Here is a 13,173-nt window from a genome sequence, read left to right on the forward strand (position 1 = left end):
GCCCTCATGAATGGGTCATGAAAGTGATGATCGAGGGGTGGTTTTTATGCCGCATGCGCAACAGTGAGTGGGCGGGATAGCTGTAAACAAGCCCCCGATTCCAATTACAACTATTACGTCTGGTGCTCCGTTTTTGTCCTTTCTTACTTTTATGATGATTGAATTCAGATTTGGTATGGCTGATTTTCTTGGTGCTGAATAAATTTCTTTAATTTAATTGCTGGTAACAGATAATCGGAACCGGGCCTGATTTCTAAAAAAATGCAGGAAATTTGAACATCCCCTCAGAATTTTCAATTTCTCAAAAATTGGGATTAAAAATTCCTTGTTTTTCATCTTTTAAATGCATTTTCAAAGAAAATGCAAACTTTGGTCCAACGAAAAATTTGTGAAATAATTTTAAAAAGTGAGGACAAATACAGCCGTTGGCAGGAAAAGGACAATAACTGCATTTTTTTTTTTTTTTGTATCATCCATTGTGTGTTTGCTTTCAACACACTTGTTGCAAACTTGCTTATTTGGTTTTCACTGGAAAAAAAAAAAAAAAAATCATCAATTCCAAGGTGTCCCTATTGTTAGTATTGAGTCTAAAACACATTTCTTGGAATATCTCGAAAACCCATTTCTGCAGATACTGCTGTTTACTTGCCCACTGAAGAAAAGCGACAAATGTCACAAAATGTGGTTCACACAAGTTATTTTTATATCTAGGATTTGGCTCCACTTTGCTACCATGCACATTCCTAACATTTAATTAGTTCTGTGAGGAGCACTGTGAGCAGGTCAGCAAAATCGGAGTCAGACTTATTTTGGGGTAAAGAAGTCGGGAGTCGAAAGCTTTAAAATTCAAAGTGCCGGGAGTCGAATTCGGTCACTTTTCTTCCAAGTTCTCAACTGCTCCACGGTAACGGAGTCAGAGTCGGACTGATTTTGAGGTAAAGGAGTTGCGGTCACAGTCTCTGAAATTACAAGAGTTGGATTCGGAGCCGGAGTCAGTCATTTTCCCTCCATGTCCTATTTTTGAGGCTTAGGCTATAATTGTGTGGTTTCTTTTTGATTTACAACATCAAAATCCGTTTAAAATGATGATTTCTGAAATTTCATGAAATATCTAGTGAAATACGATTTCATCAGTTAGAATTCGAAAGAACCAAGTGCGAAAAGGGATGTTAGTATCGTCTTGTGCCTGAACTTGCCTTAAATCGAACCGCAAAGGTGTGAAAGGATGATTAGCCTATTTCTCTTACTATATATGAGGCAGTGAGAAGCAAAGGGGTGTAAATACCAAAAATTTAAATTTTGGAGATAACCAGTACAAATGATAGATGAATCTCTCTTCTGTCTTGAGGCAAGAGATGGTACAAATATCTCTGGTAGGTGCTGCTATACAGCATGATTTATAAAAAAAATTCAATGAAAGCCTATCTAGGATCTGAACTTTAAACGCATTCTATGAAAAACTTTGAAAAGTCCACTTACATCCCTTTTCTTCTCATATGTGATTTTTTTTTAAACAAACAATAAATGAATAAAAAAACAGATAATGTATAGGTACGGCGCAACTTCTCATGCTAGACCCTCGTGAAGGACATCTTTGTCCACGTACAAAGAAGTGAGAAGTGCACTGAAAGATTTCGTGAACTTGATAAGTTTCAAATCATTCTAGTGAATAAGAAACAATTGCAATTTGTAGGTAACATAATCTAGCTTTGAATGCAGGGGAGCGGGGAGACGGTAAAATATTAAGACAGTACTCAGTAACTATGATAAATTTTGTAACTATGATATGGATGCCTCCGTTGCCAAATCGATTAACTCCACTTTTCAAAAAAAACCTCATTTCTGCTTTAATAGTGCTTAATCAATGCTTAGCATGTGAATTTATATTAAAGTTTTGGTTCAGTACATTTCTGATCCTGCGATGGCAGAAAATGTAACGCGAGGGCCCATTCACTCCTTTGGATAACACTATCTTCTTCATCACTTTTCTCGACTTTTTGTTTATGGAGTTAATCAATTTGGCAAGTGAAACATCCATATATCCCCACCACTCCTTCCTTTTTTTTTTTGGCACTGTTTCTTAATTTAACAGAGATCCAACGAACAAACTTGCGCGTACGAATTCGGCTCAGTGCTCTGAAAAAGGAACGGCAATAATTTGAAAAGAAACTTCTTAAAACTAATCGATCTTTTGGTTAAATATTACTCCCAGGGAAAAGTATGCAAAAAATGGTTTTACTTTTCTTCTAACCTCTCCACTTCTTCTCTTTGTTTTTACTTTTTTTCCCCTTCTTGATTTTTTTCCCCTCATTTCTTTCTTTAATCATTTTTTTCTGTTTTGTTTTTGTTCTCATAATATCTCAGGCTTTCAATTTCTATCTACTCATACATTAACTTAACAATAAAATATCAAAATTTTTACTTTTTGCTTCTCCAAACTTCATTATGCAAAAAAATCTCGCAATCTAAAAGGTCAAATCATTTTAGTTTCATTTTAATTATATAACTTGAATGGGTTTTTTTTTTCTTTCAAGCAAGAAAAAATGAAATTTGAGTAATGACTTTCTCTTTCGAGAGACATTATTAATATAATTATTTACCTCTCCCCACAAAACAAAACATTTTCCCCTTCTTTCTCTTTTTTTTTTCTTTTCTTTACTGTTATTTTAACATGTGTTCAATCTATTCTGCACCATGAAAATGCAGTTGCAATAAAAATTCAGTAACGTAAATAACAACGAAATAATTTACGTTCTGATGAATCTTTGACAAACCAGATATTTAACCTACTTTTACAATTATTTGATAACACAGATATTTGTTGGTGATTCATAAACCTTATCAAACCAAAAATTTATTTCTTTATTAATATTTTTAAAAGGAACGATGGCATCAAGTTTGAAATGGAAGTTTCAGAAAATAATTATGGACCCTTGTCCTTTTCCAACCTTAGAAAACATAGGCTTCAGATCAGTTCCCGAACTGTCATTACAGTAATAAATGTGAAACATAAAAAAAATTGCATTCTTTTAATCTGTCCGTAACACATCTGCTCGAAGGGACAAGATAAAAATTTATGTCCTCTCTCTTTATTATTTTCTGCTCTTTTTTTTCAGTAGCAAGAATCTCCCCCTCTTGCAAATGATACCAATTACGTAGCAACATGTTGGCCCAGTACGCAGTTACAGTGAATGCCACAAATAGAATGTGTGTGTGGGGGGGGGGAGTAAAGCCATAAGGATAATAATAGCAGGGGGCAACTCCTGTATTTGCACAGATTTCCCAACCATACTGAACGCTGTGCCCGCCTGCATCCCTTTCAATCCGATTCAGATGCAAATGATGCTTGTTACTGTGGCATCACCCTTCTGGTGTGTGAGGCATCTTCGCTGTTAGTGGAGACGATGTGCTAATGGTGTACAAGGGTGAATAAATGGTGGGCAAGGGTGCATTGAAATTAGTTAGTTTCATGTGTGCAGAGTGTTAAATACTTTTTGTAAAACAAACGCTCGATGTAAAAATATCCGTAGTGTTAAATAATATACAGTAGCTCTAGAATTAAACAGTATCTCTAAAATTAAATTAGTGTAACTTTTTATACAACTAAAGAATATGCAAATCCTGTTTCCAATTTTTGTAAAATATTTTTCCCCTCTTTTTTTATTTTATTTATTTATTTTTAATGCTTTTTTTTAACTAGAATTTTTCAAAACGAAGGTTAGTGAGAGGAAATGATTTTAAGTTATTTGTGCAAAATATGTCGACTCACATTTTTCAAAACAAAAATTAATTAATCAGCACCAGTACCCATTGAGATACACCCGTACATCATTTGTTGTGAAAATACTTGCATTACTTTTTGTGATAGTGTTCTCGTTTAACGAGACAAACTTTCTTTTGTACGACACAGTTTACAACGATTGGCTCCTAAAACGAATCACCACTAGTTATATAAGTTCATGCCAAGGACGGATAAAAGGAAGGGGCGATGGGGACGATTACTCCTCCCTTGAGGGTCCCTGCACCGGGAATTTTTCTAAATGGAAGTTCTAAAACACAAATGTATGCATCTTTGATGACGTTAAGGAAAGGAATAGGGTTCGAATGTTCCTCTCGGAAACTTTTCGGAATTCCTGCTTCAAAAAGGTCATTTCAGACGATCTTTGGAGGGAAGATTTTAGAGGCCTTTCCCCGGGGCATTTTGTAAAATTTAAGATTTAAAGACGCGACTGTAAACATCTCGGGTAGCGGTACGGGAGGGAATGCGTTCAGTGACCTTTCATATGGTTATTTTTCGAATTCTTCGAAACCAAAATTGCGCAGTTTTAGACAACCTTCAATCATGTTAAGGGGAAGTAGGTTTCAAAACATTCCCCCGGAATCACAACGAGATTGAAGTTTTAAAACGCAATTTTGGAATACCTGTTTCAACGGGAAAGGAAATTAATAGCTTGGGAAACCTCCTCGGATAAATTTCTTAGTTTTAGTTATGTTAGTTCAAAATGATGTGGCAGCCCCTCTCCCTCCAAGCATGTGTAAGTCATGCATGGTTTAAGTTCAAAAGTCAACAGCCCCCTCCTTGAACAATTTCTGGATCTGTCCTTGGTTCATGCTTGAATCAACAAATTCCGTTCAATTTTATTTTTCAAATATTTTTTCAAAATAAACTTATTTGTCTGATTGTAAATTTTAACGTAAATTATTCATTGCTCTGTTACATTTGTTATGAAAAGTACCGTTTACCGCCTCCCTCCCCTCCCACAAAACTCTAGTAATAATTTACATTTTTAAAAGGTGGTAGCTCTGCGATATGTATGCCCTGATTGGTCAACCCTATTGGTTCCCAACTTTTTTGAGCCCTTCGCCTCCTATTATTGTTTATTGACGCCTATCCCCCTCCCCTTCTCCCTTCAAAAAAAAAAAACCATAAGTTAGAGCTAATGAACATCGATATTTTTTTTAATAAAAATGCCTAGTTATAATTGGAAGTAAAATGTATGTAATAAAACAATTTTATCGATTACTCTTAAACTAAAAGGTAAAAACGAGCTGATGTGTGCATCACATGACTTCCTTTTACACCAATTTAATGCTATTTCCCTATTATTGCAATTTTAATGGGATTCTCTCTCTAACTCTTTAAATATCACTAGCAATGGCCACATTGAAAGCAGATTTAAAAAAAAAAAAAAAATCGCCAAATTTTTCGCCAAGTTGGCGACAAAACTTGGCAACCAAAAGACTGGCGATATATCGCCAAGTGACTGCCAAATTATAACACCACTTGAGTTTGCATCGAAATTAACAATGATTTCCCCCCAAAAAGGTGCAAAAGACCCCTTTAGAAACACCCGAATGCAACCAAAATAGGAGGTGCACAACTAGACCCCACTACGAGTCTATGTACCAAATTTCAACTTTCTAGGACATACCATTTTTGAGTTATGCGAGATACATACGCACATACGCACATACGCACATACGCACATACACACATACGCACATACATACAGACGTCACGAGAAAAGTCGTTGTAATTACCTCGGTGATGGTCAAAATGGATATTTCGCGTGTCTATACATTCTTAGGCACTTTTCCGCATGTGGTCGAATCGAAAAAAAAACTCAACATTCATTTGGGGGTGAGCAAAATGGAAATTAAGGGCGATTTTTGAGTGAAAATTTTTTCGCGAATACAATACTTCCTTTTTTGTAAAAGGAAGTAATAAATGCATAGAAGTACTTATTTTACGTCCCTTGCCCCCCTTCTTTCTTTTACAAAATGAACGAATAAGGTATTTGTGGGGAAATACTTAGCTAAGATCATTGATGTGCATTTCAAAACAGAAGTATGTTTTATGAAATTATTTTAATTTTAATCGAGGAATTAAAAACAGACACAATGAAAGGACTTGAAAGTTTTCCCTTACTTTGAAGTCTCTGGGGGGTAAAAGAAAATATATTTTCATTCATTAACAAATGCACAAAATTGTGTGTTAAATAATTTAAAAGAGAGGGAGGGATCTAAAGTTGAAACGATGGAATTTTGTCTCAATTTACTAAAGGAGCTTTCCCTAAATGGAGAAACATTTTGCGACAGTCGGTTCCAAACTCTCTAAAATTTCTTTAATATCATATTATTGAAGAGCTATACTTTTCTGACCTAATTAAATTGGCATGCAATGTTAAAAAAAAAAGAAAATAAATAAATAAAGAGACAACACTTTTTTCTTTTTTTAAACTTAATTATCCAGTTGTTCGCAAATCCAATTAATCCCTGTTACCAAAGATATTTTTAACGCCTCTGCAAGCGTCAATTACGCATTGAAAATCCTAGTTATGCCGAAAATCTTAGTCAAGTATACTTTCACGCTTTACGGAATTTTGGCATCAATGGAAAATGAAAATGGAGAAAAAATCAATTAAAATTTTAAACAATGATTTTTTTAAATTCAAAATGTCGAACATTCTCAGTGTTAATGATTAATCCTTTCCTTGCTTTGCCACATATTCCATTTCATCCATTATTATTATTATTATTATTATTATTATTATTATTATTATTATTATTATTATTATTATTATTATTATTATTATTATTATTATTATTATTATTTTGGACTGGTCTCTATAGGAGGCTTTTACTTTTTACACACACATTTCCATTCCTCCAAAAGTAATTCGCTCCTCTAAAAAATGTCAAGGAGTATTTTCACGCCTTGAAAAAAACCGTAGCAATATCTCTTCCAAAGAGCATATAAATGTTCTACTTCTGCGATCTGTCTGGGACTCGCGTTTTGGGTTCGAACCCCACTCGGATCATTTCCTCTCTTAGTACAATAAAAATACATATCTTGTTTGTATGAAAAATAAATAATTCTAGAACATTGCATGAACTTGATAAATCAATAAAGTCAGATGAAAGCTTAATTTTTGTAAGCATACAGAACATTTTGGTGTAAATTTACACAGAAATGAGTGAGACGTTACGCTATAGTTACACATAGCATGGTTGGAGCATGGCCTTTCGAGAGCGATGCGTAACTTGACACCAGTCACATCAATTACGTTACTCCAGAGCAGTGGGAGGCAACTGGGTCATTCTACAAAAAACGCGCTTTTTTAGGTTCATGGTGGTTATAGTTCCAAAAATATTTATTTTTAAGCACTTTTTAATGAGATTTAGAAAAGTATAACAAATTTGGAAAATGATCAATACAAATTAATGATGTTATAAAAATTTTTAAATGTTTTTTCACTGAACGGAGGGATACTTATATGCTTCCGTTACATGTCTCAACACATTTCTTACCATGTACTTTTTCATTTATTTACTCAATACAAAAAAATATAACAGATTTAATAGTGAAATTTAAATTATTTGATGTTTTTTTAATAGGTTAAAAGAATTATGTTGTAAAATAAATATATATATAGCATTCATAATCTTTTGAATCACTCAGAGTATTTCTTGTATCCTCCGTTCAGGATTTAATTAAGTAATAGAATTTCCTATAGACGGCAGTACTGGCCGCTCATTACAGAGGTTTAGGATCACAAGTTAGCCCTTTTCAACTCTGGGTCTTCATAGTGAAGCTAAAGAACTTTGTGTGAAAGAATTTCAGCATTATTCTCTTTGAAGTCAAATAGGTCCTTAACTTTGTGTATCCTCCGTTCTAGAATTAAAAAGGAAAGAATTATTTGTGTACAAAAAAAAAATTATAGTTAAAATTGAATCACTTTTTTAAAAGTAAATTCTAAAAAACATGTTGCGTTAACCCTAAATCAACACAATGATCATAGCAAAACATAAGTATTTGTATCCTCCGTTACAGTATAGATGTAATGGAGGAAATACAATCAGAAATGGAGCATATAACTTTCTTTAAAAATTCATTTTAAGAAAGATGTGTATATTTTAATCAGTTTAAATCGTGTTCCTCATACAAGATGCAATGTTTATTTTAATGAAAAGTTTCAAAATAACATTTAAAATACATATTTACTCTATCCGTTACCCTCCATTCACATCCAAAATTTTAACTACAAAAGAAAGTTACAAAATAACCAATAAAGAATATGACTAACTATGTGAGAGTAAAAAGGTGCCTAAAAGGAACAATATAAAGTAACTTTTAAAAAAATTGAAGTTTTATTTTTCATGAATTCCAATTTAAAACCCTACCCCCTACAGTTTTTTGTATAATGACTCAAGCCCCAATTAACTGCTCCCGATTTGATGGAGTAAGGTTATACACAAATTTTTTTAGTGATCCTCTTCAGTACATCCCCCCCCCCAAAAAAACTCATTGCTTCCCAATTAGCGATTTCCCAACATTCTTACCCAGACTTTCAACTTCTCCAGTTTAAATCGGATTAGCGGGAATGCCCTATGTGTTCAAACTGGTCATTTTACACATATAAGTTTATGATTTCATTATTTGGTTGTGTGAACCTTCCACTAATCTATAAACCCGGACTGGGGCACCCGAAACTTAAATTTTTGGGAGAGCGAAACTTCTGAATTTGCCGAACTTCCAAATTTTGTTGAATGATGGTAATTTTTCAGAATAGTAAGACAAAATTGACGAATAAGGAAACTTTTGGAAGGTCACAGTGACCTCCCATCGGGGCACCCTTGAGCCCGAATCGCTCACTGTTTCAATTTCAATTACTTCGAATAAGCAGAATTCCACAACAAACGCAACTGTTACCATTAATTACACAAGGTTCAAACCAAAATTTTTCAAACCGTTTTATGCTGAATTTAACATCAATTTAAATTCATGATCAGCATCAAAACTTAAATTTGAAAAAGAAAAAATAAATAAATAAACGAGTGAAGGGTAGAAAATTATTTGCCGAAAATATCACTCTAAGAAAGAAGTTTGCTATAGAAGTTAGCAGTAAAACAAAAGGAACACAATGTATAAATCACCACATTTCGCTCCAAATATTAAACTGTATTTTTATGTAACTGTAAAAAAGTATTTCACTCGGAGAAATTTCCATAATTTATTTCCAATATTCAATGCAAGACCAAAACTGGAGAAGAAAAAGAAGCTCAAAATGACCTTGCACTGTTGCCCTGAGTCATAAAACTATGGGGAATTCCCACACAATGGAAAGAAGACTATTCGCAAGTGTTTCTCCGATATTTACTTCCATAGCTCGGCTTTCTGCAGTGAATCGTTAAACGACTTTTACGACTACCAAGTGTTTTTTAACCTAATGACGACGGTAGAGGTTTATTGACTCTTAAAAAACCTTTAGAGAACGCCATTTTGTAAGCTACTGCTGAGTTTGCTGCTCGCCATCCATATTGTGAGAAAATGAAGAATCACGATTCGTAGTCTTCAAAGTTTTTAGAACAAAAGTGTGGTCAAAGTGCGAGTCTGACCTTTTGGAATTTCCGTGGCCTGTTTTTGCAAAAATGAAATCATCCTGAAACTTTTTTGTTCGGTAACAATCGTTTCTATGATTTTATGTCGGAGACACAATGGATGAAAGTAAAATTCCAGAGAAAGTCGGGGTTCAAAGAAGTTAAGTATATATTTTTGCCATTTTTCACCCGTGGACCTTTTTATGCTCTACTACGTTGGAGAAAAGAACGACGATTTTTAAATTGCTACAGAATGTTTCTAATTATCCCCCTGTTAATAACTGAAGTACTGAGAGCCGAAGGGGTGAAAGTGAAGAAAAAAATTAGACATAGTAAAAATGGTAGAAGAAACACTCCTCTGTTTAGTATAGAACTGTTCAATGAAACCCTAGCCTATGGTTTGAATTTCGGAAACCATTTACTCAAAATTAAATCTACTTATACTTTCTTTTGCTGCTCCTTACCTCCATTCCATTCATGTTTAAAGAACTGATTTTCCTGTTTATAGAAAAACGTGCAAGATGCAAAGGATTTTTACAATCTTTAACACTCTCCTGATTTTTTTCCCCTTGCTCCAAAAATTCGAATCATTTTTAATTTTCCAGTTTGAAAATAATATTTTAACAGTGTGTCAAACTCGTGATTAAAAAAAGTGAAATAAAGAAACATATAAATTTGCTACTATTGAACAATAAGCAATGAAAATTACAATTTTTGCTGAAAATTTCGTCCCTGCTATGCTGAATTTCTTTAATTGCTCTTTTGGCACTTTAATTCCCCCAAAACCACATCATGAATTCAATCTTTGTACAAATTAAAATTTTTGATATACACCGGCCTCGTGTTTTCTCCCAAACTCCCTGTACTGTTTTTCCTTTTCGCTTTGAGAATGTAATTTTTATTATTTGTTTAATTAACAGTTTCTTGTTTCATTTTAACTGATATGGATCCTTAATTACAAACGAATGCATACCACCTGCTTTTGGAGTGTTCAGGATTTTACTCTTCCTTTTAAAATATCACAGTGTTATACTATGTAAAATTCAAAGGTTATCATTGAAAAGTTTCAACACTGCTGCAAACCAAACCATTAGCAAAGGTCTGATGGTACGATTCAGTTTTTTAACTGTGGAATCTGGTAGAGACTCTCACGCATATCTCAGTCGATGTAGATGCGCATCATCTGCTTTTTGGATCGGTCAAAATTTTGTTTTTGTCGTTTAAATCTTGCAGCGTTACATATTATGTAAATTTAAGAGGCTATCATTTGGAACAGTCTTAACTTTACCAAACCACACCATAGGCGATAATCTGCTGGTATGATTATGTTTTAATCTGTAGAAATCTGACAAAGTACATCTCTCGGTTGATACTGACCCTTAAGTGCACACAGGTGTGCATCTTTTACATTTGAATAGTTCAAAACTTTGTGTTTGCCTTTTAAAAGTTGCGGACAGAATGCGTAAAATTAGCTGACAAAGTACATCTCCCAGTTGATGCTGACCCCAGGGGCCGCAAATGGGGGGGGGGAGGGTGGCAAGAGGGGATGGTCGCACCCCCAAATATTTTGCACACATAGATTTTAAAAAAATGAGGAAAATTTGCATAACGCACAAATCTATGATCATGTGTGAAACGAAATTTTAAAGAAAATTTCCAGCTGTTTCTCAATAAAATTTGATGAAAGTGGAAACATTTACAGACACGAACAAGTGTTTTTCGTTGTTTGGATAATAACTAGAACTATCCAAACAACGAAAGATAGAATTTCATGAATCATTTTCAGAGCTTTTCAGACCTTACAACGGTTCTATTTGAAAAAATTATTTTTTAAAAGTGACAAAAACCCACATGATGGTGCAAAGTAATAAGATTGAATTTATACTTTGCATATAATAATAGATTCCTTCAGTTTCCAATGAAATTAACACAAGATTTGATGATAAATACTTATCTATCTGTGTTGGTAGTCTTAAGTTCGATAGGGATCGGTTATTGAGCAAGAGATATAAATATTTCCCTTCAAGGGCGCCCATATAGGGGGGCAAGGAGGGGCTTGAGCCCCCTTTGAAACTAGAACTTCTTTGTTTTTAGTACTTTTTTTCTTTGCAAAAATGTAAAAGCATTTCTTCTCCAGCCATTAATGAATAAGTTATTAAAAATGTCAAATTTCAATGACTCTAATCTGTCCAGAAATCGGTTTCCATGGAGAAAATATCCTGTTAAACCATGGTTAAAATATCTGAGCCCCCCCCCCCTTACAATTTTGCATATGGGCGCCCATGTTTCCCTTACAAGTAAAAGTTATTGTAAGAAGCAAAAACTATGGTTTTGCACCCAGTCAACCGTTCATTGATGTCAACCATTCATTTGAAACGAAGACTAGCACAAATTTTATAGTTGCGTGGATTATTTTAAAGAGAAAAATTTAGAAGAGAGCATTACATTGTTGCTTTAATTGTTTTTCATAGAGCGTGACATTGGATACTAATGTAATATAGTAATAAGATTTCTAAATGCCAAAAATTGCACATTAAAATTTACATAACGGTAGTATCAAGATATTTTGTGCAATAACCAATAGCTCAACTGTGGTCATAAAAATTTAAATAACTGTAATAACCTTACTTTTAAAAACAAAATCTGTTTATAATCCTTTGCTGTTAAGTAATATGCGTTTTATTCCATACTGAGATAATTCACATTTGAAAAACTCGACCCCCCCCAAATGAAATGTTGAAATGCCGCCCCTGGCTTACCCTTAAGTGCAGACAGGTGTGAATCTTTTACATTTGGATAGTCCAAAACTTTGTGTTAGCCTTTTAACAGTTGCAGAGCTACATACTACGTAAAATTAAAAGAATATCATTTGAATCAGTTTCAACTTTACTGCTGCAAACCAAACCATATAGCAAGGGTCTGATGGTTACAAACTACGTAAAATTAAGGAAATATCGTTTGAAACAGTATCAACTTTACTGCTGCAAACCATAGCAAGCGTCTGATTGTACGATTCAGTTTTTTTAACAGTGGAAATCTGACAGATTCTTTCACGCATATCTCAGTCGATATAGATGCGCATCATCTGCATTGGGATCGGTCAAAATTTTGTGTTTGCCTTTTAAATCTTGTAGCGATGTTATAGTGTGAAACTTAAGAGGCTCTCATTTTGACACATTGAGGCTATCATACATACCACACCATTAGCGACGATTTGATGGTACTGCTCATTTAAACCCTCACCAGGGTATACGGTGAAGATTGGAGGGTTTTAAATAAATAAAAAAAAATTCTGCGATTCAATTTTTAACTGCGAAAGTATGACAGACTACATCTCTCGGTTGATGCGGAGCTTCAACTGCAGACGGATGCATATCTTCAACATTTGGATAACTCAAAACTTTGTTTTTGCTTTTTAAATGTTGCAGCATTAGCGTTATATGCACTACGGAAAATTAAGCAGAGATCATTTAAAACATATCATTTTTCAACTTTGAGAACCACATCATAAATGGAACCGGGTTTTGAAAATCGGTGGCGGTGCAGTCCAAGGTAGGAGAGAGGGAATCCGACCAAGGGGGTAAATTTTCAAAATGGTCAATATTATTTTTTTTTAAAGAGAAATATTAGATGGAAAATATCACCTTTTCCTTGCGGTTTTTACCACAGAATAATTTCAAAATATAAAAAAACCAACACAAATATCAAAGCAACATTTAACCAGAGAAAATATTAGCGAGAATTACAAATTATAGATTATCGGCGATTTAATCGCACTATTCACTTTTTTTT

This window comes from Uloborus diversus, chromosome 7, assembly GCF_026930045.1.
Source record: "Uloborus diversus isolate 005 chromosome 7, Udiv.v.3.1, whole genome shotgun sequence".
Classification (NCBI taxonomy): Eukaryota; Metazoa; Arthropoda; class Arachnida; order Araneae; family Uloboridae; genus Uloborus; species Uloborus diversus.